Source organism: Choloepus didactylus, chromosome 14 (assembly GCF_015220235.1).
Source record: "Choloepus didactylus isolate mChoDid1 chromosome 14, mChoDid1.pri, whole genome shotgun sequence".
Classification (NCBI taxonomy): domain Eukaryota; kingdom Metazoa; phylum Chordata; class Mammalia; order Pilosa; family Megalonychidae; genus Choloepus; species Choloepus didactylus.
Window position 1 is genome coordinate 94,318,429 of NC_051320.1, and position 6,000 is coordinate 94,324,428.

Here is a 6,000-nt window from a genome sequence, read left to right on the forward strand (position 1 = left end):
TGACGGGGTGCTCTCAGGAAAAAAAATCTTTCAGGGTGCGTGGGAAACAGAATATGAAGGAGAAAGATGAGAACAATGGTGGGGTCTTAAGTAAAGTCTGCCTTGGCTAGATCCGCAGGGAGTGGGGCTCGGAAGCATAAACCTCACAACCGAGTTGTCCCCCATGGGGCAAGAGGTCTGGCCTTTTCTACCCCCCATCAGTCACGGACCTGTGGTGGTTCTGATCATCTGAGGCAAGTGTCCAGAGAAGGGGCTCAGGTGAGAGCCATTAGCAGTCAACGGTCACAGAAGGTGGGCGTGGTCACCTGCCCCAGAGAAGGGCATCGGGGTGAGGTGCCAACAGCTTCCGGCTGAGGGGTTCTTACATTTCAGCATGCATCAGCAGCACCTGGAGGTCAGGTTGCCAGGTTCAGCAAATAAAAATACAAGCCATTTCCAGTTAAATTTGAATTTCAGATAAACAATGAATGCACTATTGCATGAGACATACTTATTTTGAAAAAAGGCATTCATTGTTTATCTGAAATTCAAATTTAACTGGCCATCCTGTATTTGATTTCCTGCCCCTGGGGCTTATTGAAACACAGATTGCAGCATTTCCTGATTCATTAGGTCTGAGGTGGGGTCCTGGAACGTTCCTTTCGAACAAATTCCAGGTGCAGCTGATTCTGCTGGTCCAGGTGCAGAAAAAACACTGGTCTAGTATATCCTTCAAAATATGTCAGATTGTGTTACTCAGAACTTCCAGGGCTTTCCGTATCCCGTAAAGACAAAGACAAAGTCCTGGTAATGGCTTTGAAGAACTCGTGACCTGGCCCCGCGGTTGCCTCTCCGGCTCCTTCACTCACCACCCTCCAGAAATTCTGGTCTCACGGCTGTTTATGGAACAAACCAGGTTTGTTCCATTCTGAGACCTTTGCGCATCCAGTTCCTCAAGTGAGTTATTCTCCCTAACTAGACATGGGACCCCGTCCTTTGCTTCCACCAGGCCTCGGCTTTGTGCCACCTTTCACCCTATTTTAAGTTGCACCCCACAGGTTGTCCTGCTCTGCTTTATCTCTGCAGTGCTGTCACCATTTAATAAGAAAATCGACCATTTGCTTACTGTCCGTCTCCCCCCACTAAAATGTAAGTTCTAGGAACACAGACATTTTTTGTTTACTTTATTCACTGGTGTTCAGAGCAGCTGTATCATTTTCTGGTACACAAGAGGTGCTCAACAAATGTGTAGAATTAATGTATAAATAGGAGGAGATGCCTTGATTTGAGATTCCTAGAGCCCCTCCCCGTGCCGTTCTTTCATTCTGCGAATGTTGGCAATGTCACCCCTTGAATGGGCCATAAAGAAGCATGTGCAGAAAGGATCTCCTCTGCAAATGGGTACAGCCGATTCATCCAAAGGTAGGCAAAAAGTTTTATTTAGGACTTGACAAAAATATAAAATGCTGTTGCAAAATGACTTAAGACAATTTGACCATTCAGCTTTTGTCGGTTCTTTGCGTGTTGTTAACGATGTTTTTGTTTTTAAAATCAACACTGTCAGGCATTTAGAAGCAGGGGGAAGATATGGTCCCTTCTCCCGGATAGGAGGTGAGTGTGTCACATGGAAGGAGACCCTAGACTCCTTTCTGATAAATGTGCAGTGCTCTTTAGCAACCACACCCAGAACAGCCATGTACTCGGTTTTTCTAAGTTCAGAGAATTTCCTACACTTTGTCCTCATGCGTTCCAAAAACACGGTAAAGTTTCCCGCTGGGGCAAACAGAGAACCAGCCAAGCCCTCTCTTCAGGGATTGGCGTCCCTAGGCTGGGGGCCGGGAGGGAGGACCCAGGTCCACACGTTGTTCTGGGCACAGTTTCCAGCAGGGAAGATGGGGGCTGGTGGCAGCTGGGGTCTTGGGCTGTTCACCCACGGTGGTGGCATCCGTGTAAACTTTCAGGCCAGCCACTTGGGCATTGCTCAGTTGTGCCAAGAGAAATTATTTCTAATGTCCCTTTGAAACAGGTGAAGGTAGTGAAAGGGCTTTGTAGTCAGTCCCCTCTGGAATATGGAACATCATTAAGTTACTGTCCGTGTTCATTAAAGGCCCTTAGGGTATAGGCTAAAGGTATACAAGCAGTTACACTCTTTATACTGAAATATCTTTATTTAAAGTACACATAGACAGTGTAACAAATGTCTTCCATAAGTTTAAAGTTGGTTAGCTAAGATCATCAACACATTTATCAATACAAGTGAAATTTTATAAATGGAATACATTTGAAGGTGCTTTGATTTAACAGCAAAACTGGCATATGAAACAAAAAGTTTTAATTAATTGTATTGAACTCACCAGATTTCCCAGTCATAAAGACAGACGAAGTATACAAACCCACAAACATTTTAGGGTTCAAATTCCAGATTCTTTTCTCTAACCATTTACATTACTTTGTAGAATCCTTACTTATGCAAATGATGTCTTTTATGCTGACAGAATCCTAACATTGCATACCTGACATTTAACTCCTCCTCAAGTAGGGGGAAAACAAACTTTTAAAAAATAGTCTCCATGAATACACTTGGCAAGTTATTCTTAACAAATACTCAAGAAATACAGATTTAACAAATCTCTTAGCTATCCTACCAAGAATAAAAATAATTTGAATTTCAGACAGTAATAGGAAGTTTTTACCATCGTTAAGTAGGGAGTCGGGACATATGTAAGGTAGTTTTGAAAGCTCAGTAGCCTAAAGAAGCCCAAGGAGGTTGAATGCACGTGCTACCTGATAGCACCCTGTCCCTGTGCTCCTGACCCTGGGCCAGTGTGGACGCACCTGTCCCTCTGGCTTGTGGCTCCGACCCCTGGGGAAGGTGCCTCCTCTGCTGGGCAGCCTACCTCCCAGTTTGCCCAAGACAGTCCCGGGCAAGCAGGGACAAGCCAGGTCACACTACCTGAAAGCTCTCCCAGGGCTGCCCCGAACGCCGTAGGAGGCTGTCCCAGGAATAGCTCACTTACTCCAAGGAAGCTGTTGAGCCTCAAAGAACAGTTTCCGAGCCTCTCCCCTCCACCTCTCTGAGCCATGCTCGCAGCACCCACCCCCTGCACCTCTGAAGGCCCAGATCCCTCGCCAGCCCAGGAAGCCCAGGAGGAGGCTGATGCCTGGGAAAGGGCCGAGGCCCAGTTGGGTGTGGCCCCAGGTAAATGGAGGTGGGGGCGAGGGCGGAGCGGCGGCCTCCCTTCTCGGTGTCCCTGGCTGGAGGTGGCTGCCCTGGGAGGTCGCCCTCATCCCCGGCTGGTCCAGGCTCTCCCGGCTCTGAGGGGCTGCTGGGGGCTCCCGGGTGGAACGGGGCAGTGAGGTTGTCATGCATTTGTTCCTAAGCTTGCAGGTTGCCTCTTCCTCCAGATCCTTTTTCCTGAGGGCTCTTTTTCATCCCAATGAAGTCTGAGAAACGGCAGCCAACAGAAGGCCTTTGACGCCTCTGTCTCGCCCGCTCTGCCTGAAGCCTCCTCTTCCCGCGAGGGGCCCTCCTCGGCTTGGGGGATTTTCTCTCCTCCTCAGAAGAGGATATGGGGAACAGCTTTTCCTTGGCTCAGGGAACCAAGGTGAGGAATGGAAGGGGCTGGTGGGATCCCTAACTGCCCTAGCCTCAGGGGGGATGATAGACTGGGACCTCAAAAAGCCCCAGTCACCATGACAACCAATGCAGGGGGGGGAGGCCATAGGCGGGGCTGCCACAAAGCATGTGACCAAGAAGTTGGGAGATCAGGGGCCTGGGATCTCGTGCAGAAGAGAAGGAGGCCTGCGGTAAAGCTGTTTCTTATCGCTGCCTGCCCTCCAGGGGACGGAGAAGGGGTGGGGAGCTGACCTGTCTCTGGTAGAGTCATCTGATTAAAGAGAAGCCAGCCCGGGGGAATTAAAGAGATGAACCCGAGACCCTGAATCGTGAGATGCAGAATATTCCTTAGCTTTGGATTTTCCCACTCCTGAATAATGGGGGACAGCAACCATTCAGGGCCCCTCAGCGCCAGGCTTTGTCTTCTGGATGCTATTTTGTTTAACACCTCGTGGGGCTGTGAGATTTCTGTGGCTGGTTGTGTAGAAGCCCCACTCAAATCTGCATTGGTGATGGTCAAGGAAACCCAACCTGATGATCCTGTAGTCCCTTGACCCACAGTCTTAGAAAAAGGCATGTGCCCAGCAGAGTTGAGGTGTGCAAGCATCTTGCCACCAGCTTTGCCTGAAATTCAGGATGCTGATTCCTTTTCTGGGCAGGGAATAACTAAAACAGAGATCCTTGTTCTTAGACTGCTTAAATAATTAGATCGGTCTAATTACCCCTACTAAGAGAGAGATTTTTAGGAGCAAGAGGTCATCAGTGGCTATAGTTGCCATTTGGAAACTCTATGTCTATGACATTTGCCTTCCAGCACTTGAGCCCTGTCTGGGTACCAGGCTCTTAGCAAACTTGAGTGACAGAAGAATAGCAAAGGTCATTCCTCTGTTAGGACTTGGTGTGTCATAACTCCAACCAAAATCCTGCTTTTCCCCCCCTTAGCCTGGCAGGGGTTCAGCGTCTCTTGTCAATTCTCATGCTTCTCCGGTCAGTGTCCATGTCACCTGTGAGGTGACCCTGCTCCCAGTCCCACAGCCCTTCATGGTGACACCTCCACACTTCACCTTCCTTCTGTTCATACAAGGTGAGCAGAAGATATTATCTCAGCCTTAGAAGGGAGAGAATTTCATGTTGTCACAAGGACTCTCTCAAAGCAACGTCACGAGTTACTGGTGGGGAAGAAACTCAGCCCCAGTCCTGTTTCGTCCCTGGCTCTTATTACCTGATACTGGGAGCCAAGTGAATTTAGTTATAGATCCATTTCTTCGTCACTTTGTAAGCCCGGGCTTATTTAATGCTCTGATGCTAACTCATCTTCTGCCGTAAAACAAGGAGAGCAGGTAGGAGCTGCTGAGGCTTTCTCAGATCCCGTTTCAGTGTGGGGTATGTGGGATGTGCCCAATGTCAGGGGATGCCAGCTGCAGAACTTCTGTAGGTGCTGGAATGGATGTCCAGCTGGCAGTGAAACGCTAACTGGATCGCTTGAGACAGCCGCCAAATGCTGCTGCAATGAGCCGACAGGTGCAGCCTGCTTTAAATGCAGCTGATGTCAGTGTCCCTGGTAGAAAACTTGGAAATACAGAGAAAGATTACAAAATGGCCCATAAGCGTGTATCCTGGAGAGCATATCAATGTGGAGTGGTGCCTAGCTTTTGCTCTCCTGCTATAAATATTGATGTACCCTGCAGTCCCCTTGTGCAGGGAATACTGCATTCTGCCTCTTAGGGGCTTAATAGGAAGCCACTGATCAAAATCTTATATTGATCCTGTATTGGTCAGAAGGCTGGCTTTCTCCTCTGGCCTCTGGAGGCTATTCCTCTATGGTCTGTGCAGAGGAAAGGGGCCTTTAGGGTTTTTGTTTCAAACAAAACTATGAGTACCTGTGTAGGTAAGTTTCTAATTCTCAGTGAAGTAAGAGCAATGTAGTGACTGTTATAAAGCTGAACTTTGAACTGCCATTTATTTCAGTTTGGTATTAATTTTGCCTTATGAAATGTTCACAAGATGGCCTTTCTAGTCTTCACATACCAAAATGTCTATAATCTTACATTCTTCCCAGTGCTCCCTCTGCCCCAGCACAATCAACTGTTGGGTGTGAAATGTTCAGAGGCCATTTATTGACTAGGTAGTGTGAGCTGGGAGGTTCACTTCACTAGTGACCTGCATATTGTCCTGTGATGTCTGTACTGGAGCCATTCAGATGCCATCCTGCAAGGGGCTGGGGTGCCCAAATGGCCCCTGCAGTTGACATTAGAAGGCAGTAGGTTTCTAGATTACAGAGCCATTACCACTCCATGGGACTTGAAGCTTGATGTCCAGTAGGTGGATTCTGCCACTGTGATGGAGAGCAGTGACTTTATTCATTTGGAACATGGGTCTCTTGTGAGGAGAGAATGAAAATAGGG